Raw genomic sequence first — 24,591 nt, forward strand, 5'->3', positions numbered from 1 at the left:
TCCTGCAATTTCTAGAAACCTGATATCTGTAAGTTCAATCACTGATCATGCAGCTTCTGTACTCTTCGTTGGAAACAAGGTAACTGTAAAGAAATATAATCGCATTATTCTTACGGGATATAAAACTAGAAACGGTCTTTATGAAACAGAATTTTCTGCTAACACTGTTCGCGAGGTTTTGCTTTCTGAGAACGCCGATATTTGACATCGTCGGCTAGGTCACGTATCGGATGTGCCGCGTCTAGCTAAACTGGTGAACGGTATCAAAATTGGAAATGGAAAAGCAGAGCGATTGAATAGAACCTTGTTAGAACGAACGAGAGCATTAATATTCGATGGTCGAGTTCCAAATTATCTATGGGGTGAGGCTCTTATAACTGCAAGCTTCTTAATCAATAGAAGTCCTACCGAAGGCAAGGACAAAACTCCAGCAGAGATGTGGTTTGGCATCAAACCTGATGTATCACATGTAAGACGTTTTGGTTCAACAACTTATTATAAAATAAACTATGGTGTACGAAAGCTAGATGTCAGATGCAAAAAGGGATTCCTGATTGGCTATATCAGGAATGGTTACAAAATATGGGTGGATGAAACAAAAACAATTGTAAGAGCGAGGGATGTAAGAATAAATGAAGATGAGCAAGGTATATATACAAATGAAGAAAATGATGAAAGTATTAGAGGTCTTTGGACAATCGACGAAGAAACTGAAGAGACAGAGAAGGCACAACACAAAATGAAGATCAAATAAACAGGCAGGAAGAAAATCAGGTCAGAAGAGTCAACAGTAATGAAGGTCGAGAAGGAGATACATTAAGAAGAATTGAAACAAATAGCAATGGAGAGGAGGGTCGAGAAGGAGGTTCATCAAGAAGAGTTGGAGGAAGTAGTAATATAGAGAAGAGTCGAGAAGATGATATGCTAAAAAGAAAAGTAAGAAGTAAAAATGCAGAGAATGTTCGAGAAGGTGTTATTAATTTAAGAAGATTAGGAAGCGAAACAAGTGAAGATGAAACAAAAGATGAAACAAAAGAAGATGAAACAAAAGAAGATGAAACAAAAGAAGATGAAACAAAAGAAGGTGAAACAAAAGAAGATGAAACAAATGAAAGCGAAACAAATGAAGGCGAAATAAATGATGGCGAAACAAATGAAGGTGAAATAAATGAAGGCGAAACAAATGAAGATAAAACAAAAGACAATGAAACAAATGAAATAGAAACAATTGAAGAAGAAGAAAATAATGAAGTATTTTATGATGGGAATGAAGAATTTTTTGATAATGAAGAAGTTGAAAATCGAGTTGGAAGTATTGAAAATCAAAATATTGATAGTGATGTTAATCAAAATAGAAGAGTTCAACCTGCTAGAGACCGCAGATCACCTGATAGATATAAAGATTATTTAATGAATTATGATACTGAAGCTTCAATGTTAACTTACGAGGAGGCAATAGAATCAAAAGAAAAGGATAAATGGAAAAAGGCAATAAAAGAAGAAATTAAATCACTTGAAGAAAATAAGACGTGGTCATTTGTGGATGAACAGGAAGCAAAAGGAAGAAAATTAGTTACTAGCAAGTGGATTTTTACAGTAAAGTCTGATGGCAGATATAAAGCCAGACTAGTTGCAAGAGGCTTTCAACAAAAGTACAAAATAGATTATGACGAGACGTACAGTCCGGTAGTTAATAGTACGTCTTTAAGAATCTTACTATCTATTGCAGCGGCAAAAGGGTTAAAAATAAAACAGTTTGATGTGAAGACAGCCTTTTTACATGGAGACTTGAAAGAATGTATATACATGAAGGTACCCAAAGGCTATAGCAACAAAGAAGGCAAAGTATGCAAACTAAACAAGAGTTTATACGGTCTGAAACAAGCTCCACTAATGTGGAATATTAAGTTTACAGAGTTCTTAATAAAGATGGGGTTCAAGCAGATGAAACTTGATCAATGCATTTTTGTTATGGAGGGTGAAAGAAAGATTATTCTTGCGGTATATGTCGATGATGGATTAGTTCTTGGAGAGAAAGAAGAAGATCTAGTGTACATAATAGAAAGAATTAGAAAGGCTTTTGAACTAAGACTCTTAGATGAAGTAACCAATTACATTGGTTTGGACATTAAGCAAGATGAAAATGGCATTAAAATTTTTCAGAAAACATACAGTGAGAAAATCATTAAGAAATTTAACCTAAACAATGCCAAAGAATGTAAATGTCCAACAATTCTGATAGAACAGCATCCGTCAGTAAAGGTTGATACTAAGTCTCATGAGCTTTACCGAGAGATGATAGGGTCATTGTTATATCTTTCGAATAAAACGCGACCAGACATTAGTTTTCAAGTGGGTTATTGTTCGAGGCATCAAAATTCTCCAAATTTAAATGATTTGAATAATGCTAAGACAATTTTGCGATTCCTGAAAGGCTCAACAGAAAAAGGGATTCACTTTAATAAAGATGATAAAGTACTCAGGGGTTATTGTGATTCGGATTTCGCGGGAGATCCAGACACTAGGCGCAGCACTTCTGGTTTTGTGATTTGGCTGAATGGTGGACCAGTGGCATGGAGCTCAATAAAACAATCAGTAGTCGCACTGAGCAGCACAGAAGCAGAATTCATAGCAGCAGCAGAATGTTGTAAAGAACTACTATTTATAAGGGATCTGATTTTTGAGATAACCAAGGAAAAACTAGAAGTTGAGATGAGAGTAGATAATCAATCTGCAATTTGGCTTATGAAAAAAGGAATCATGGGGAGAAGAAGCAAACACATAGACGTAAAATACTATTACCTAAAAGAGAAAATTGACGAAAATCAGATTACAGTTAAATACTGTCCGACGGGATCACAGCTGGCTGATATACTAACTAAAAGTTTACCGGCTGTAAAGTTTGAAAAATGTCAACGAAGATTAGTGTTTTAGTGATATTGTGGCTAAAATGAGTCATTGAGTGTAGTATAAGTGCGGGCTAAAGTGAACGTTAATTGTTTTTCGGCTCATGTCGGGGTTTGTTTATAATTATCGTAGTATGTAAGTTTTTTATAGGGTGTGTAAAAATAATACAGGAATGTGTATTGAAAGAAAACTTAAGGATTCTGGAAACATGAAATAAAGTTAGAATTAAGGGGGTGCTTAATAATGATTCACTTAAGGGGGTGTAAGTATATGTACTAATGGTAAGTGAATCAATATAAAAGCAACCATCAAACGAACTTGAAAAAAGAGTAAAACCACACATCCATTTAGTCATTATTTACACAGTGTTCTGAAGTTATCCTTAAGTATTTTTTCTAAATTTTATTTATTCCAAATATTATTATAATTTTTAGTATTTTAGTATTTGTTTAGAGAAGGGAAGGATACGTAAATTTTATAATCGAATATGTATTTGGCAATTAGTAATGATGTATCGAGCGGTGGAGAATAAAAAGATAAGTATGAGTCGAGAGGTGGAATAAATAAGGGAGATAGATGTAGTTAATTTATACAGGGTGGAGCCTGTAACAAAAGCAAAAAATTAAACTGTAGGCTGTACTCCTTAAACTGACCAACATTTCTTCAGCGACTTTTAAAAATTATGAAGTCGTTAATTTTCTTATTTTTCATACAAAATAAATATTAGCTTCAATGGACGCCATTATTGTTGTCATTGACGTTGTCAGTCACACTTTAGACTTAACAGAATTCGCAATACATTACCTCTTAGGAAAAACTTTCAAGGGTGATAAATAACAAAATACAAGTTATTTTTAAAAGTCGCTGAACAAATGTTGGTCTGTGTAAGGAGTACAGCCTACAGTTTAATTTTTTGCTTTTGTTACAGGCCTCACCCGGTATATTAGTAGCGATGTATCGAGTGGGAGAATAAAGATAAATATAAAGCGAGAAGTAGAATAATTAACTGTTTATTTATATATTTGTAGCGATGTATTGAGTGGGAGAATAAAGAATAATATGAGGCGAGAAGCTGAATAATTAACTACTTATTTATATATTAGTAGTGATGTGTCGACTAGTGGGAGTTTATATTATATGAGAGTACATATAGATATGTACTAATTAATATTTGATGATAACGTTTGTTGAAACCTTTTGTTTTTTGGTAATGTGATGAAAGTTTTGAAATATTGTTCTGGAAATGAGATTGTGGCCTTTTTAAATAAAAGTTGTAAAGTATTAGAATTAGATAAAAGTTGTAAAGTATGTACTAACGCTTCAAGCAGAGTCGATTGAGGGGGTGTGTTATTGTGAAGGTTGAATATGCAATCGACTCATGCTTGACCAAGTTTAAGTTTGGAATCTCAGTTGTCTATGTGCAGACTTTTGAGTTTTCAAACGACACTCTTTTGACAGGACTCATGATGTAAACATGTTTGTGTAAATCAATATTAATAAATTATAAATAAATAACGTTCGGATAATCCAAAGTGCCTTCCTATTGTTCCAAGGACCTCCTGTGGGAATTACCACACATACAAAAAACAACTTCCATTTATTTAGTCACCGCACACGCACACTACAACTAAAGAAAAATATGCGCATCTATCTACTTTACATTACCCATTGTCGCGATATTAAAGGAAATACATTGTTTCATACAGAAATCATGTATAAATCCATGTAAGTTTTTTATTTATAATATTTTTTACATCAATGTGCGTGAGACATGCCGTGTACAGACCACAGAATAGTAATAGAATTGTAGGTTCATGGTACAGACTATAACATCATAGATTGTAGATTTTTGTTTTCTATGTCTATGAATTAGCGCGATTTTAGTTGACACTGACATAATGTCAGTTGACTTTAAATACAATAACGTCAATAACGCTTGCCCGTGTGGTCAATTGTAGTTTGAAAATGATCTCAACGTCTAAAACAAATTATAGAAAACACAAATATTCTGGTTCGCGAAAGTCCAGGAAAAGAGTTCACGCTCAATTAAAGCGCTTTAATTGTGGTGATGTGTCGTAAGTTGCAGTTTCATTTTTTCATTGTACTTTTCTCGTACTCATCCTTGTTATAAATGCAAATTTTGTTGAGCTTCTATAGAATGGACACACACACACACACACACACACAAAATAAACATGTCAGCATATTGCTGGCGACTTCCAGCGCTGATCTTCCGATCAGACCATCCGGTGAAACAATCACGACATGACGACAGGTAACAAAATTTATAGAAAACGTATATTATAGAAAATTACAGAAGCTAATACGGTCTTGTCCCACGCACATTCTACATGAATTATCTTTCTACATTAGAGATTTTGCCGTTTTATAATATTATTTTCTTTCAGGTACAGGAACAACTACGGGTGATGAATATGAAAAAATGTTATTTTGTTTGTTACGTGAATCCTTCGACGCCAATGACTGTGATTGACTCGTGATTGAAGTCTACAAAAATGATCAGTTCATAGAAATATGTTCCAAAAACTTGTGCACTTTTATAAAAACTCAATTTTGCCCGAAATTATATTGAGGCGAATACCGGAGCGAAATGTATTGATCTCGAATAAACATCGGTCCCATATATTAAACAGCATGGCCCAAAAATTCGTCAAAATCTTTTCACAAAGTAGGTATGCAATTTCAAAATAAATACAAATTAAAAATTGTCGTTTCATTTTTATACAAGTGGCTAAAAAAGCACCTCCACTCCATCTACTCGTAGTCTTTATAGATCTTGAAAATGGCGTCCGATCGTGTCCCAAGGGCGCTAATATGGCAAGCATTACGGGCACAACTTGTTCCTGAAAACTACATCAGAATAGACTAGTTTCCTACTAGTCAAATCAGCTCCTTTTTAAGAACTGTCAAAACGATTTGCTAATATGGAATTGCATACTATGAAATATTGAGGAGTGACGTCACGGTCAATTAATTTACTTTATATCTTTCGCTTTATTTATTAAATAGAAATTATGTTTCAACATAACTACTGTTCATGTTTATCTTCTAATTATGTGGTGCTTTATTTCGTGTACTGCATAAAATATTTTATTTTAAGTATAGGAAACTAGCCTATTCTCAAGGGCATGTACAGTATCAAGATCAGAACTCTCTGCCCTGCTGGTGCTGGCCCGGAATTTCAAGTGAATGTCGGTGTCCATCAAGGTTCTACTCTTAGTCCGCTGTTCTTTGACATAGTAATGAACTATGTCACTGAAGACCTTCAAAAACCTACTTTCTGGTCTCTTTTATATGCTGATGACGAAATTCTCATAGCGGAAACATTACCAAATATTCAAACTGACTTAACGGCATGGTGCACAGCATTAGCGAGCAGGAGCAATGATACCCAGACACCGCGTAACAGTGCTCCTAACTTATTCTTTGATATAGGGCTGATATTAATATCATAACACAATTTTAAACATTGCTAGTTGAAATTCGGGGAGGTCTTTTGTACATACATATTGTAACAATATATTTGATGACACTCACTCAAGAAAAATAATTAAATGTATTGAAATAAGTCTCGAACCGGAGACCCCGTGCATGCGTTTCCACATACAATACATCAAGGTTATTAAAGCATAATTCATTACACACGGTGAAATTTTCTACTGCAAGAATCATAGAAACTCTGTTTTGTGTCAAATTTGCAGATGTGGCGCCATCTAACACAGCCTGAGCTTCGCGTAACCTAGGCGAACCACCTTAATGTTATTCTTAAGATGCTTGATGCTTAAAATGCTAAAACGGAAAGGAGCCTCCCTTTCAATTTAGGAATTTTAGTTAAATTAAACTAGTGTTATTAACTAGATTTATCGAAAAACAATTGTCGATTAAGAACAACTCAGTTAAAAGATATTGCGAAAAAATCTTTAAAATCGAGGTTTCGGTCTCGACTGTCTCCTCTTTCAAAACTTAATCAATCGTAACGAAATTTGAGAATCTGAATAACAATGAAATTAATATTCTGTGTCGGACCGTTTATTTTTTTTGGCTAATTGTTACCAATCTTGAGTATCACACCTTTTTTGCGCCATAATGAAAAAGGCCGTTTTTGGAAATATTTGATTGGCTCTAGCGTCTTTAAAAATAAAAATATCAAAAAAATCAAAACGGTCCGACACAGATATAAATAATAGTAATCTGTGTTTACAAAATCATTGCTCTATCTTCAAAAACCAGGGAGGAAATAGTCGAGAGCGTTTGTATGGAGAATCAACCCCTCCTGTATCGTCTTAAAGGTCTCTCACACTTAATAATTAATATATTACGTATGAAAACTAAGATTGTTTATAGGTATACCAAGTGGTTCCTGATAAATTATGAACCTAACGTGCCTAATTTAACGAGAAGCATAACCGTGTCTAATTTAACGAGAAGCATAAAAAAACTCGATGTATAAATCAATATGGTGTACATCTCATGATGCGACGCATTGAAACAATATTATAGTTAGTTACTTTGAGATACATAATACGTGTGCACGAATGTTTACTGTAACCACTAACCAGTCTAGATAGGGCTGCCATCTCGAATTTCGCCAAACCCGGACAAAGATACGAAAAACCCGGACATTTGGCGTAAATCGCATTTTTCCCCGGACGACTCAGAATTTATTTTTAAAGACATGACATTTAATTTTCTTCCATTTATTTTTTAATTTCACACAATGTGTAATTTGGGCATTTTCGCTAGAAGAAACACCAAAAAAATTTTTTAAGGTAGGTAGGAAAATTTTATGTATTTCCTACTCAGAATAACGAGCCCTTTCGATCTAGGGCAAAAAACAGGAGACAAAAAAGTGATCACAAAATTTTCTATTATTTTGCGTAAATACTTTCCACTTTGTAACCGCTGTACAAATTGTTTGAAAAATGGTAACGAAGTGGAAAAATTAAATTTGGTACGCTTTTTTTTATCTAGTAGGATCGAAAGGGCCCGTTGATTCTGAGTAGGGAAAACGTTAAATTTACCTATTTTACAAAAAAAAGTTTTTGAATCTTTTTTCGCGAAAATGCCCATTTGCAATACACAATAACGAAACCAAAAAAAAATCTTACAAAAAAAACAAATTTGTCTTTTTTTAGGTTACTAAGTTACTAGGTCAAATTAGAAAGAGCTCAAACTGCAGATAATTATCAAAATTATTTCCTATATTTTTTTTGTTGAAGAAAAAAAAGAATTTTGAAGGAAAATGTTTAAAAAATACCGTTATTCCCCCGCCCCCGTTATCTCAAGAAGAAGAAAGTTTACCAACGAAAAACTGTGAACATTTTACGAAACATTTTCTTTATGCTAAATATTACATGAAAAATTAAATCGAGTGTGTATACATCTTGGAAACTGTTTTTTTAATCGACTAAAAACTTTTCAATTTCAACTTTCAATTTTACCACCCTTGCATATACATATTGTACGTTCATATCATATGAATATGAATATGAATATTTCAAAATTATACGAGACTTTACTAAAACACTATCTTTCAAATAAAGTAAAAACTGTCGAACACAACACTAACACTATAAAAAAAATCCCTGAAAAAACCATCATACAATACAGGTCGCGCAAATTAATTAGAGAATTCACCGAGAGATGGCACTATACTATACACAATAATGCTCATTAGCACCTATACTTCTAGACAAGTCATTAGAGTTACATATATGAACTGAGTTTTTTTAACCTTTGAAAGTTTGTACGAATACGGAACCCTCGGTGGGCGAGTCCGAGTCGCATTTGGCCGGTTTTTTTTATTATGTAAACAGATATTAGTTAATCAGCCATCTTAAATTCGCTGATAAATACTTCAATTCAATGAGGTGATTCCTTACGTGAAAAGTGTCCGGGTTTACCCCGGAGACTTCTTTACTCCCCGCCCGGACGGCCCCCGGACGGCCTCCAAACTAGGACAAATCCGGGGAAACCCGGACGGATGGCAACCCTAAGTCTAGACAAGAGAATAAAAGATAAAGATATCGCTCGGACGAACTACTTGCAGAGCAGGCCAGCCCCAAGGCATTTATGTGGCTTACTTAGCGAGGTAAAGCTCTAGCAAACCAGGGTACCTAAGTAGTAAGTACCTATATAAGAACTGTGCTAGTTAAGTTAAGTACTCGTATTATAGCAGTTATAACGTTCGAGACTTGGAGAGGCAGTTAGTAAGGCGCCGTTATTGTAGGCAGCTAACAACTGGTTGAAAGCTGGGGAATTTAGTGCAGTTCAGGCTCTTCTCCACATATAGGTAGAAATGAGTTCACGTCATTTATAGAACATTTCAATGGTTTATTTTATAACTTGCTAGCTGAAACAAATGTAGGTAATATACCAACGGGGTATTTGGTTGTGAGGATGATAGCTCAGATTTATTTTTTATTTTTCAACATTGTATTGACACCAGCGGGCCGATTTTTGAGTCTCACGCGTTCGAATTCAGAAAATTGTCACTGAAAATAATAAGCAAGTCACCGTTTTCAACCGATATTTTAGTGACAAAATCCCGTATGCTAGATTCAAAAATCGCCCTCCTGACCATAATAAGTATTTTAGTACACGTACAATTCTTACACTTATTATATAACTGCACAATATTAACAAAACTAAATTCAGTAAGCGGTTGGAATAACGAAAGGGGTATTTCAACTATAAAATAAGTATTTTTGATTATTAGACAGTAAGTAACATTTACTCTCGATGCATGCCGCTTGCACCTTTATATTGGGGCGAGCGAGAGAGATAGAAATATTGTGGCATCTTCTTCAAAAGTTCGTTTTTCAATACTCAATTTCCGCCACTGATTAGCTATCGTAGCAGCTTAGTACGGGCACTAGTCAAGCCCAGGCTATCCGTGATTTGCTGGGAATCTTCATTGATTTTCCTTGCAATTCCGCTCAGATACCATTTTTACTGGGGTGTAAAACTCTATTACAACCAGTTAAGGCTTTAACGATTCAAGGTTTTAAAACTAGGCATTAAAATCCGTGACTGTTATTTAAAAAAGTTTTCATAAAATACCAGTCTTTATGTAAGGTAACTTATGCATCATACCGGTACAATATAATCACAGAATATAGTATACCTACACTCTAAAAAAAATTTGGTTGCTCCTATCAATATTTTGACAGTCGTAGTCAAGCATCTTGATTCCATACGAGCCTGATAAGATCTTAGACAAATCAAATAAGGTAATTTTGATTGCTCTTACTTTTGTAACGTAACTGAGCCGATTAAGATCTTGTTCAATAATTCCATGAAAAATAATTATGCGAACTAAATTACCTTAGTAAGTTCAACTAAGGATTGAATCAACCTATGTTACATAGTTATGCCTAACAAGTTAATAATTGATTCAAGGCGTACAATGGTTAGGAATAACAAACCACCTAAGTTATTAGTTCAATCATACATTTCCTTGTTGTTTTTAGTAATCAGCTTTATTTGAATTATATAAGATCGTAATTGTAGTGATGAACTTCACGTCAACTAAGAGAAAACTGCTCTTAGTTGGTCTTCATTTTTTAGAGTGTAGCAGTAATCGTTACCCATGCCTAATAATTACCATGTTGCTAAGTGTGCTGCGGTTCTGCCCTATTTTGGGTGTTTTTATTTCAAAGCCTAATTTTGCCAGGTGAATAAATACTTATTAGGTCATACCGAACAACCTTTATTTACTATGTGATTAATCCCGATAATGCGCAAATTTCCTTCGGCGCTGATTTAATTTGCAACTCATTGTTTATTTCCTACTGATAGTTATATCTCACACGTATCTTAATTAAGTATTAGTCAGTCAGGTCACGAAAATAAACTAAATCTGTATAGTCCCCAATTCTATGTAGGTGTGCTCTTCCAGTTAAAGTAAATCGGAAACCACTCCAATTATCCAAGTTTTGTTAGAAGTAGAAGGAGCGTACATTCCGGATTTTATCCTTTTAAAATACTGGAAGCGAAAGAAAGCGGTACAAAAACAAGAGAAATCTATTAAGTTTTCCGTTCTGCATTAGCTCTTTATCCAAGACTCGCTTGCATGAAAAGAGTTTTTCCTTATTCGGAGAATTGCATTTGTGTGGAATCAAATAATATCTTCCGGCTAGTTGTTGAACATGAACATAGAAACTGTTTCTACATACCTACGCAAGATTTTTTAATTTATGCAGTAATTAGGTACTTATTTAAGAATTTGATGTGTTTGTGTTTGTCTGATCATGTGATTAATATATTTAGTCTACGCTTGCTACTTGGATGTCGACCGCACTGGCGGACCATTCTCGCTATTTCGCATCATAATTCATAAAACATGCCAAGCATACCTACACTTACGGTTCCTAAATTGGAAATTGCTAGACCAAACCTGGCATGCATGCAACTCGTTACACAATATAAAACACTTACCTATACTGCAGACAGATTTCCATGCTTTCGATTTTGTTAGATTCTTTTCTGCCTTTATGGCAGCCTATTAGCAGAATAGCATCCGTCTGATCCGTCTAAGGCTTAGAGAGCTTAGACTCTAAGCTAACTTTGCGCCGATTTAATCAGTTCAAAGTTAAGGGTCGGTACTTACGACGTCATATTTCTTTTGAATTGACAACGTTTAAAAATGTTCAATGTCCCTAGAACGAAAACCATTTCGAGATATACGCCTGTCGATCACAAAAATATATTTTATAATATTTTTTTCCATATTTTTAGTAAGAAAATCTTAAAAACAGTTTAAAGGGGAAGTGACGTTACATAGTTGATTCAGAGCTGTCACTATGACCAAAAAAATCTTCCAGTTGGAATGTCACTTGAGTTTGACTGTGACACTTATTACCGCTCGTAGTATGGAGATATGGAGCGAAAGCTTTAACGCCGTGGCTTGCGTGGGCGACGGTCGCGCGATGGTCGCGCGACGGCGATGCAACGCATACGAAATCAAACCTTATCGATATGGAAGTATGAAACGCGACGGCGACGGTCGCGCGACCGTCGCCCACGCAAGACACGGCGTAAGTATCAGGTGCCGTAGCCGAATAGCATTTCTGCGACGCGAAACGAAAACGAAACGCCGCGAAAGGTAGTCTGGCTCTATCACGCCAATATCCAAGAGCGATAGAGATAGATATCTACGAGCGTTTCCTTTCGTGAGCGTTTCGTGAGCGTTTGTGCCATTCGGCTACGTACCCAGAAGTGCACAACTGCACATATAAAACCATAGATAGGTGACGCTGCAATCGCAGGTACGGTCAACCAATTTGAATCCTAGGCCACTCTAGAACCCTGTCTTATTTAAACCATGTTCTATTTGCCATAAGAAGTCACATTGACGTTTACTGTGCAAAGGTTCTACAGTGGCCTAGAATTCAAATTGGTTGACTGTACATAAGGGTTTGACACGTCATTTTTCGACTGTTCTTCTTCGACAGATTTATTTCCTTATACTTCTACATTCCATAGCTCGTTGTTATTCAATATTTGTTGACAGTGACACTTAACAGTCAGACATCTCGGACTGTTTAAGCTGACTGTTAAAACTTTTTTAGGAATGAATTTTGTCGTTTTCTTATGTGTACGAAACAACACAAGTGACGTCATTAAGTTAATTCTTGACGTTTGTAACTTACACTCTACTTGCTCGAAGTACTAATCAAAAGAAAATCCCTTTTTTTTGCTTTAAAATAGCAGTTTTTTTTTATAAAAAATACGTGTATCTTTTAATACTGAGTTCTTTCAAACCAAACAATAAAAAGTAGTACTCAACACTATGAAATGTGTCATTTCCATACAATAAAGTTGGTATTGTATTCTATCAAGGGTATTCATATTGTTACGTATATAGGTAAGTGCGCATCCACCGACTTCCGAATATTCGTTTCATTGGATAATTTCTATATTTCTTCGCAATGACTAGTAGCTATGCGCAAATAGTGTGTAATGAATTAATAAAATTTTATTGTGTCAGTTCTCCATACAAAGGCTCATCAAGATCATCAATTATATTTTTAAGACACTACGGGAGCGAAAATGCTAAAATGGAAAGGAGTCTCCTTTCAATTTGGGAATTTCAGTTAAATATACATACTAGTGTTATTAATTAGATTTATCGAAAAAAAATGTCCATTAAGAACAACTCAGTTAAAAGATATTGCGAAAAAAAAATCTTTAAATCGAGGTTCCGCTCTCGACTGTTTCCTCCTTCAAAACTTATTTAAACGGAACGAAATTTGAAAATCTGAATAACAAGGAATTAATCTGTGTCGGACCGTTTAGATTTTTTGTCTAATTGTTACCGATCCTGAGTATCAGACCTTTTTTTGAGCCATATTAAAAAAGGCCGTTTTTAGAAATTTTTGATTGGCTCTAGCGTCTTTTAAAATAATAGAGGTAATAGCAAAAAAAATCAAAACGGGCCGACACAGATAAAAATAATAATAATCTGTGTTGAAAAAATCATTGCTCTATCTTCAAAAACCAGGGAGGAAATAGTCGAGAGCGCTTGTATGGAGAATTGACCTGTATCGTATCGTCTTAAGACAGATTATTAATATTATTATATCTGTCTCTGTCTGTTTGTTTTTTCTGTTGCGTCTGAACACGTACTGCCAGTGCTTTACAAGTTTTAAATTTAATATCCTTCCCCTATGAAAAATGCCAGATTTTCGGTACAACATATAATTATTTTCTTATACTTACCCTTCTGATTCGTTTTCCTAAGTATTTTTCCCATAAATGTTTTTATCCATACTTAATATTATATTTAAATGGGAAAGTGTGTGTGTGTGTGTTTGTGTGTGTCTGTTGGTTTGTCCCATCTGTCACGGCAACAGGGAGCGACGTGGTTTTTTAAGTGGAGATGGCTGAAGGGATGAAGATTGACATAGGCTACTTTTGTCTCTTTATGTCCTAAAATGGGGGGTGGAAGTTCGTATCGTATGGAGAATTCCGCAATTTTCGAATTTAACGCGAGCGAAGTCGCGGACAAAAGTTGGTCTTCCTATATACCTACTTGGAATATAAGAGTCTGAGGGACCGAATTACCCCAATTAATTACAACAACTAGTATTGGAAAGATAAAGGTAGATTATTTTTCACGTAAGCATGTCTCATAAAGACGAAAAATTAAACCCCCAATAACACCAGCCTCATCTTTAGGTACATACCTAGCGAGATTTCAGATTTATGAAAATATTTACTTCATGTTTACACAGGCAAGGTTTTATTTTAATAGTGTAGGTACTTTAGTTTGATGCGCCCGTTTTTTTTTCGATATCAGATAATTCTCATTAGATGCCGAACTCCCCAGGGTCACCAGCGTTGTCCAATTATCTTATGTTTGTCCCATCCATTACTCTTCATTAGAAAATGTAATAGATGTAATAGATCTTCCGTAAGTAGGTATGCGATTAGAAAAATTGAAGTAACACTTATCGGCTAGGCCTACGGTATGTACCGTTTAACTAAGTCGGTTGATGAGATGGAATTATGGTGTATAGGTAATATGTAGTACCTACATACAGTACATACGTATAATATAGGTTCATAATTAAAATAGTATTTTATACAATCTTGACATAATACAGAGCTTTTCAGTCGAGTACCATGTTTAGGCGACGAAGCTTGCTGAGTGGCCTAATAGTACGGCACGAGAGTGAAAAGCTTAATTATATCACTATTGTATACAATACTTTTTCTACGAGTCATCATCTTCATCAATGGACGGAAATATCATATATTCATATATCATTCATGCAAGTTAAAATTAATGTTAATAGAGTCGTTCACCGTTGTATCAACATCGAATTACCTAGCAACCAATTGTTTGTAATAACCGTCTGATTGGTCGATGACGCGACAGATAAAAAAAATGTGTTTCAGATGCAGGAAAATTTGCCAGGTATCGCAAATTAGTATATAAATTGTATGAAGTTCTATTTTTGAAATTATTACAGTTAACTAAAGTCAACTATAATGAGCAGGGAGCGTACTTTTCGTGCCGATGACATCAATTTGACGTCACGCTCCATATAGGGTGATCACAAATTGTTTTATTGTAAATTATTAATCATTAGTCATCAATCATTTTAAGTTATGAATTTCTTTGCATGGTAATGAATGCAAGAAGGATGGTGTGCTTTACGTTAGAGAGAAATTCTCTTTTCTACGTATTTATTGTAATGTGTTGTTAATAAATACTATTTAATTAAATTTATTTATAAAAACAAATCAAATATTATTTATGCCACATGTAAATGGACTACTGTATTTGAAGTAATTTGTACACGATTAAAATGATTGACGACTAATCACTACATAGTATAAAACAAAGTCACTTTTTCTGTCCCTATGTCCCTATGTCCCTTTGTATGCTTAAATCTTTGAAACTACGCAACGGATTTTGATGCGGTTTTTTTTAATAGATAGAGTGATTCAAGAGGAAGGTTTATATGTATAATAACATCCATTAAATAGTGGAGAAGTACTGTTATTTTTGAGGTTTCTAATGTGATGTCGTAAATAATTACATGCGGGTAGATTATATTTATTTGTCTACCCCGAACATTTATATAAATTAATATCGGGTAGTTTTGTGTTGTTTACATGGGGTGACATTTTGCTGGGACGTCAGTCTTCCGCGACCACGGCCAGTGCAACCTGGCCGAAACGTTGGGAAAAAAGGTAAAAATAATGTTAATTAATCGCATTCGACCTGTCTGTATGTGACTTTAAATATGTGTACAAAGCGCGAGAACTTAGTGTTATCTTGATAAGGGATAGGGATAGCGATAGGGATAGCGATAATCGTAAATTCGTAAATAAACTTAAAAATAAACTTATGCTTGAAGCGTATTACACTGTTGACGAATTTTTCAACGACGTGCACTCTTGAACTGGTTCACTATACCAACCATTTTGAATTATAAAATTGAAATGTATCTTCGACAGCATGTTTGCATTAACTATGTAAGTTATAAGTGCCGACTGTAGACACTTAATAACAAAAAATAACAAAGAAGAATGTATTTATATGTAATTTTGTTGACATGTAAAACTATGTTTGATAAAGGAATAAATGAATGAATGAATGAATGAATGATAGGGATAGCGATGTCACTACATAGTATAAAACAAAGTCGCTTTCTCTGTCCCTATGTCCCTTTGTATGCTTAAATCTTTGAAACTACGCAACGGATTTTGATGCGGTTTTTTTTAATAGATAGAGTGATTCAAGAGGAAGGTTTATATGTATAATAACATCCATTAAATAGTGGAGAAGTACTGTTATTTTTGAGGTTTCTAATGTGATGTCGTAAATAATTACATGCGGGTAAATTATATTTATTTGTCTACCCCGAACATTTATATAAATTAATATCGGGTAGTTTTGTGTTGTTTACATCTCCGGTGACATTTTGCTGGGACGTCAGTCTTCCGCGACCACGGCCAGTGCAACCTGGCCGAAACGTTGGGAAAAAAGGTAAAAATAATGTTAATTAATCGCTTTCGACCTGTATGTGACTTTAAATATGTGTACAAAGCGCGAGAACTTAGTGTTATCTTGATAAGGGATAGGGATAGCGATAGGGATAGCGATAGGGATAGCGATAGCCATAGCGTTAGCGATAGCGATAGCGATAGGGATAGAGATAGGGATACGGATAGGGATACGGATACGGATACGGAAACGGATACGGATACGGATAATATGGGTATCGTTAGAGGGATACGGATAATCGGTCGGCGGTCTCTTACAATCAAAGTGCTCTAAGACGATCGTTGTTTGCTTGCTTGAAGATTACGTTTGCGATAAGTATAAGCAAAATGTAAAAAATTGTAAGGGATAATAGAAAAAAGTACTTTTTACCCACCGATCATATAGTGTCGAAATACGGGCTATGTGGGATGTTTATAAAGGTTTCCCCAGCGTATATAGAATTACCTACGCTGTGGTCGATGTGTAATATTTCTACAATCATTGCAAGCAAAAGTATTATGTGCAATCGAAATAATCGCAGATAAATATACCAGAGAAACCTAAGGATCCAAATGAAAATCTTAATGAATATTTTTATTACGCGGGCGAAGCCGCGGGTAAAAGCTAGTGATTAATAATTTACAATAAAACTATTTGGGATCACCCTATACGGAGCGTGACGTCAAATTGATGTCATCGGCACGAAAAGTACGCTCCCTGATAATGAGCTTATTATAATTGAGTCGGAACTGCCATAGAGTATCCAACACTGAAAAGTTAGCACTTATAGTTTAGTCTGTGGTGTCCTAATTGACAGATTACAGTAGACAAGTAGAAAAACGTATATTTCACAAAGTTTTTAGAAAACAATTTGGTAATTTTGTCTGCCTTCATTGTGCTTGTTATAACATGTCATCATTTTATTATACGGTTCCTGTAGGTATTAGATATATATTTCTTAAACCTGTAATATGTCCGAAGAAAAACAATTATATGACCCGCCCCGTGGTTAGCGTTGCCGTTAGCCTATGGGTGCCACCGCCATTTTAATTAAATTGTAATACAGGGAGGCAGACTTAAAAGGTCAAAAGCATGTCTCCATTGCCATCAATTTAAATACTCGGACGAAAATACACATCAATCTATAATAAGATGAAGAGGTACCGGGCTATCATTGTGTTAGCTATCCGATAGGCCTACGTACTAAAATATTCAATCACAGCGGACAAAACGGAACAGACGTGCTTCCAATGTAATTTGAATTCCGGACATATTTCTTTTGCGCAACATCCATTGTTATTCAACGAAAATGTTATATTATGAATTATGAATATGTTGTAAGTATTTATGATAGTAAATACGACTATCTTTGGCTGGCTTGTTGTTGGGATGGGATTATTAAAATATTTGTAATGAAAAGAAACAATAAGTACAAATATATGCTTGTTTAAAAATAACACTGTTTTTTCCACACCATGTACGGGTGTACATGCTCTCTCGTAATATAGTTAAGTATAGTATTGTTAGTTCTACATAATATGACATTTAGACTTTAGAGACTTTATACATCTCTAACTAATCCATACTAATATTATAAATTGGAAAGTGTGTGTGTCTGTTTGTTTGTCCGTTTTTCATAGCAAAACGGAGCGACGAATCGACGTGATTTTTTAAGTGGAGATAGTTGAAGGGATGCAGAGTGACATAGGCTACTGTTTGTCTCTTTCTAACGAGAGCGAAGCCGCGGGAAAAAGCTAGTAATTATATCATTACATTCCTACATACCTACTTTGCTTAGAATAATATTTTCAGTTGTTAACGATTCTATTACTTTTTATTTAATTTTAATTGATAGGTATTCTGTAATGTTGACGTGTAACAGTGCTCCTGTGGCTTATTTGCTAAATAAATGATTTTGTATCTTGATGCATCAAAAACGAATGAGAAAGCTGCATTTTATCCACAGAGTGCAAGCTTTAATACAAAGTTTAACTTGATGCCCACAGCTGGCTGTTTGAATTGACCTTTATAACATGACTTATCATCATAAATTTGTAAATAAATTGATAGATTTGATTTAGTTTCATATTTTACGGTTAACATTTTCTTCGTGTTGGTGTGATGGAAATGTTGTGTTTCATTCAGTGGCAAAATTTGCTTAACGTTCGTGTTTTGAAGCCAGGCTTTTACTTTTCGAACCACTCGCTACGCTCAGAGTTCAATATTGGAATCTTTCGCTTGCTCAAGTATCAATATTGACACGCGGGTTAAACGACAACTTTGCCATCTTACAAAACAAATAAATATTTTCACACGCATGTTACATTATGTACCTACATACATTTACATTGTGATTTTGGTTGTATCTGTCTGTAGTCTGTAGGTACAAAGTCTTTTTTATCAAGCAGAGCTGAAATTCAATATTCACCGCTCGGGCTAGACTACAACTTTTAAACTTGTAGTGGGTATAGCTAGCAGTCTTATCTTCATCCGATAAAAATAATTTCCAACATTTCCTCTCGAATTCTTGAAGGTACATGACACGCAAAGTTCATATTTGTAAAATAGAAAATGCTATTCTCACCTCTCGCCTCATCCTTCATATGTGAGTGTGTTTAGTAAAACGTCCCACTTTGTCGATTGCTTTAAAGCCGCTTTGACAAATTATTCATATAAAGATACAATGTAAGCAAATCTCGTCTTTATGGTAAGCGACAAAGTGGGACGTTTTACTAAACACACTCACATATTATGCATTGTCTTACTTCGATATACAATTATGAAGTTATAGGTATCTACTTAATGTCCGTCAAATAAGTGCATGACTCAAAAGTTGTTATATGTATTAGTAATAAAATTATTATTTTCATTCGCTGAATCCTTTATCCAATCCAGCTTGTTATATTAATCTGCTGATGGCGCGGATGCCGCAACTAAACCGCACCTGTGCAGTCTGGTGCATATTAGTAATAAATAAAATGATATACAATATTACCATATAAGTCTAAAATAGTCATTTATTTTGTACTAGCTTTTGCCCGCGGCTTCGCTTGCATTAGAAAGAGACAAAAAGTAGGCTATGTCACTCTCCATCCCTTCAACTATCTCCACTTAAAAAATCACAATTCCGTTTGCATTGAAAGGCGGACAAACAAACAGACACACACACTTTCCCATTTATAATATTAGTATGGATGGTACATTTATTAAACATACATATTAGTATTAGGTAGTGCACAATATGTTACTTACTATGGCGACATCGTATTGATAATCGGTAAACAAACGAAGTTGATTTAACCATTGATTACTCGTCATCGAATAAATCGTTTCGTGCAATTGCTTTTAACGAGTCCACGGCAAACTCGGTCGAGTTTCACCTTCCTTCACTGAAATGAAGTAGGTTCTTGTTAAAACCGCGCTGACATGACAGCTGAAATAACTTAAAAACAAAATCATTAAAATCAAGCACCTTACCATCGTAAAAACAAATCTAATATCTCATTATTGGTTCAAAAGTCTTTTCCAATCCAGCCACGTAGGAGCATAAACTAGGTAAGGTAACGGCTAACGAAACCCAATCATCAAAGGTAGTGGCTCCTAATCCATCCGTTTAGAGTTAAAGCCCACATACGATGCTAAATTTCTTGTCCGATCGCTCACTGGCGCAGGTGCCCAGCCTATAAATTCTAACACGAAGGTATTCCGCTCCTACGCCCATGGAATTTCCTATAGTAGGTAGGTAGTTCCTAATTTCACCATTATCGGTACTAGGGAGCATTAGCTGATGAATTAGATGAAACGGTTTTATACAAATTTATTTAAGTACCTATTCGTAGATTAGTAGTAATATTTATTTTTCTACTTGTCGACTGTAATCTGTCAATTAAGACACCACAGACTAAACTATAAGTGCTAACTTTTCAGTGTTGGATAAGAGTATCCAACTCATATGCCATAGAGATGGCAGTTCTGACTCAATTATAATAAGCTCATTATAGTTAACTTTAGTTAACTGTAATAATTTCAAAAATAGAACTTCATACAATTTCTATACTAACTTGCGATACCTGGCAATTTTTCCTGCATCTGAAACACATTTTTTTTTATCTGTCGCGTTATCGGCCAATCAGAGAAGGTTATTACAAATAATTGATTGCTAGGTAATTCGATGTTGATACAATGGTGAACGACTCTATTATCATTAATTTTAACTTGCATGAATGATGATATTTCCGTCCATTGATGATGAAGATGATGACTCTTAAAAAAAATATTGTATACAATAGTGATATAATTAAGCTTTTCACTTTCGTACCGTACTATTAGGCCACTCAGCAAGCTTCGTGGCCTAAACATGGTACTCGACTGAAAAGCTTCGTATTATATCACGATTGTATAAAATACTATTATAAATTATTAGCTTTAAATAAAGTGGTTATAATGTAATAGCATGATGGTTTGTAATTGTATGGACCTATGCACTTATGCAGCAGTTTATTTTATAATTTTAGAGAAGCGGTTTCGTTTTTTTTCAGGGACTTTCTATAAACAAGAGATTTCAGTGACAGTTTTATTGGGTTGGCACAAAAGTAATGAGACACTTGGTTTACGTTTTATATTTTTTATTATTATTACAATACAAAAAGCTTAGTCGATGATGTAATCACCATTAGCATCTATGACTTCTTACCAACGATCCGGCAAAGTTTGGATGCCTTTCGCCCAGAACTCTGATGGCTGTGCCTCGAAGAAGTTGTTCAACTCCACCTGTACATCATGGAAATCATTGAATTGTTTACCCCGCAAATGTCGTTTCAGGGCTCTAAACAAATTAAAGTCTGATGGTGCGAGGTCTAGAGAATAAGGTGGGTGGGGTATCGTCTCCCAGCCCAAGTTCTGCAGCTGTTGGCGAACGGTAGATGCGACATGAGGTCGAGCGTTATCATGTAGTAAAATTACAGTGGCTCGTCTTCGTCGTTTTTTCTTGATAGCAGAAGATAGTTCGGTGAGCTGTGTTGAATATTTGTTAGCGTTTACAGTTTCATTGTGTAATACTTAGTTCATGAAACAGCATGCCTTGCGAGTCCCAGAAACAACAAAGCAAAACTTTTAAGCGGGCTTTTCTTTTGACTCAGCTTCGGTTGAGTTGGTGGCGTTCCTTCTCGAGGCAGCCAAAAAGCACGACGTGTATCGTTCTCATAATAAATCCATGATTCATCTCCCGTAACCAGATCAGTCAAAAACTCTTTAGGTCGGGGTCGCAGCAAAAGTGATTGACAGGTGGCGACACGGACTGCACGACTGGCGCAAGGATGTGCGGTACCCATCGAGCCAAAACTTTTCGATACCCAAGCTCATGCAGATGGTATAATACCACAGCGTGGTGACTGCAGTTAAGTGCTTCCGCTAATTCACGAGTAGTAGCATCAGGATTCGACTGTAGTTCGCGGCGTAAATCGTCATCATTGAATGCAGGTGGTCGCCCTGAGCGTGACTGACTTTCAAGGCTCCTGTCTCCTGATTTAAAACCGTCGAACCATCTGGACACCGTGGCATGGCTTGTACTTCCAGCGCCCAATGCAGTGTTGATATTGTCAGCCGCAGCCCGCGCACTGTGGCCTAACAAGTACTCGTATAAGTAAAGTGTTCGAACTTGTCGCTCGTCCATTTTATTTCAATCTAACTAAACCAATCACGAGGGCGGCTTTATATACCCTCACATTAGAAGTACCTAGAATGTTCTACAACATACTAGAATATTATCGAAAACATTTAACTTAAGAAAGGAAATGTATAGAGTTTTGTACAGTGTGTCATTACTTTTGTGCCAACCCAATATTTAAGTTAATACGTATGTCAAAAGTTAAAAGCGTAGGCAATTGACATGCGTTTAAATTTTCGCGATTAATTTTCACCACTGGCTTCGTATTCCCGTTTTCCACATTTGTATCTTTAACAATAATGGAACTCTCTGTGAAACTGTCTGAACTAAAATAGTAGAAATCGGGTTTAAATGTATTATTAATTACAACTAGGGAACAAATCAAATTATTTTATTGAATATTTTTCGATTTGTTCTTTTTTTCAAGTAGTCACTAGTCACATTTTAGCCGCGTAAGCTGAAGACCCGGGTTCGATTCCCGGCTCGGCCACCAGTGGGCCCTGTCGTTTTTTCTTTCGTGTATGATATGTATTTAAATTTATGTATTATTAATTATTTATATTACAGGCGCTGTTGCTACTGGCTGTTCAAATTATTATTTGTACTTATTTAAATAAGAAAAATATTACATTTCATAACTCCAAATGGAAAAAGCTTTTTGACAGTTTTCTATAACTCCCGCTAGGCTTACGTATACACTTGCTGAGCAAGTGTGACAAAAAATGTAGGTACTTGTTGAATTTTATCAGGAAATAATACATAATTGAATTCTGTGTGTAAAAGCTACTGAAACCAATAAATAAGTCAGGTAAGTGCCGTTATCATCTTATGTATCAGTTTTATGATGCAACGCATTGAGGTATATGTACTACGTACTAGAGGCGACGTTGCTAAGAGATTTTTTACACAACGCACTGCGGTCCACTGGACCGCAACGTTGTCAGTCCTTACCGGGTCCTTGCGGTGCAGTGACGTGCCGTGATGCATTTACTTTCCACGTGAATAATGCCTTCTTGTGTGTTTAAAAATTGTACTAATCACTCGAGGAAATCAAATAAAAGCCAAGGTGTGACATTTCATCGGTAAATTAAACAAAAAACTCGTCTATAATATTTTAAGATTGAATATTCTACAAACTCGCGAGCGGGCGCGACACTGCCGCCATTTTGGTGACGCAATCATAGACTATAAAAAGTTAACCGCGCAGATGTGCCATTTACACTGTTCCTACTACATATGTAATGTGTTTCATCTCTAATAGCGTTGCGAAATATAAATATTTCTATTTGGAAAATTAATAAGTAACTACTTACTATTTCATTAATTATGTTACTAAAATATTAAAAAAAATATATTTTTTAAATATATATAGTTAATAGTTTTTGAGTAAAATTGTATTTTTAGCACGCTCACTTTTTGCAGTTTTCTTCGGCCTGGTCATGAAAAAATGGAACAATTTATATGCTTTGTCCAAAAAAATCGTGCTGAGGAAACTTGGTTACCAACTGACCACACATATATATGTTCATTGTGTATTTTAAAGAAGAAGATAAATACAGCACATTTATTTTGTATTAATTTGTATTGTTTAAGTTGTAAATAAATAAATAAGTTTGACTAGAATATCCGTATTTAACTATAATGTAAAATTCCCGTTAGGCAGAATATAATAATGTGTCACATCTGGTGGTAGCCCTACTCTACGCGTAAATAACCGCTCCCCGCACCCCGCGCATTTGTCAGCATGTGCAGTGTTTTTGCTTGGCAACGTCGCCTCTAGTACGTAGTACATATACCTCAATGATGCAACGACTGACAATGCAGGTGTCGTTCTCAAATAACAGAAAATTGTCCTTTGTGTTGTTCTCTTTGCGTGTCGTCATAAAAAATAATCGTTTATTAATAATATACAAACATTATAAATACACAACCATGATAAGTACCAACTTTATAATCAATAATGATATATGTCAATGGTCCGCAAAATTATTTCAGCTAATTAGTTATTAGATTCCGACGAAATAGTTGCTGCTCCATTGGACGCATTTATGTTATTGAAATAAGCAGAATAAATATATGAGTCGTCCCACTGAATGAAGGTTAATCAAAGAGTAGTTTAACATACGGGGAGTCCGAAAGACAAGGCGCCAAACCATTTTATTTATCATATTATTTCATAAAAATACTTCAAAATTTTATTATATTTAGTAAAAAAAGTATTTTTATTTTATCAGAATCGCCTGTATTATTTTATTATTAGACTTTTACATTTTTTGTACTATTTAGAGTGCCTAAAAGTAAGAATTAATTCGTAAAAGTCCGAATAAATCTTCAAAGTGTCTATTCTTAAAAAATGCATATAATCAAACCACTAAGAACCATTATTTAACCACTTGACAGTCCCACGATAGCATACTATCCAAAAAAAATATTCAGCAGACAGCCCCGGATACCTTAGTATCCAAAGGAGGGGATGGAGAAACAGTTGATTAAAGTG

At 35.1% G+C, this 24,591-nt stretch overlaps 1 long non-coding RNA gene across 1 annotated transcript; it reads right to left on the bottom strand.

The window, feature by feature from the left end:
* Nucleotides 1-6,192: 6,192 nt before the first annotated feature.
* Nucleotides 6,193-23,144, bottom strand: LOC125240699. Its single transcript, XR_007178656.1, has 3 exons — nucleotides 22,946-23,144; nucleotides 19,919-19,922; nucleotides 6,193-6,204 (listed from the first exon to the last, which is right to left on the bottom strand). It is a non-coding gene; the product is annotated as an uncharacterized LOC125240699 (long non-coding RNA).
* Nucleotides 23,145-24,591: the final 1,447 nt, after the last annotated feature.

Source organism: Leguminivora glycinivorella, chromosome Z (assembly GCF_023078275.1).
Source record: "Leguminivora glycinivorella isolate SPB_JAAS2020 chromosome Z, LegGlyc_1.1, whole genome shotgun sequence".
Taxonomy (NCBI): Eukaryota; Metazoa; Arthropoda; class Insecta; order Lepidoptera; family Tortricidae; genus Leguminivora; species Leguminivora glycinivorella.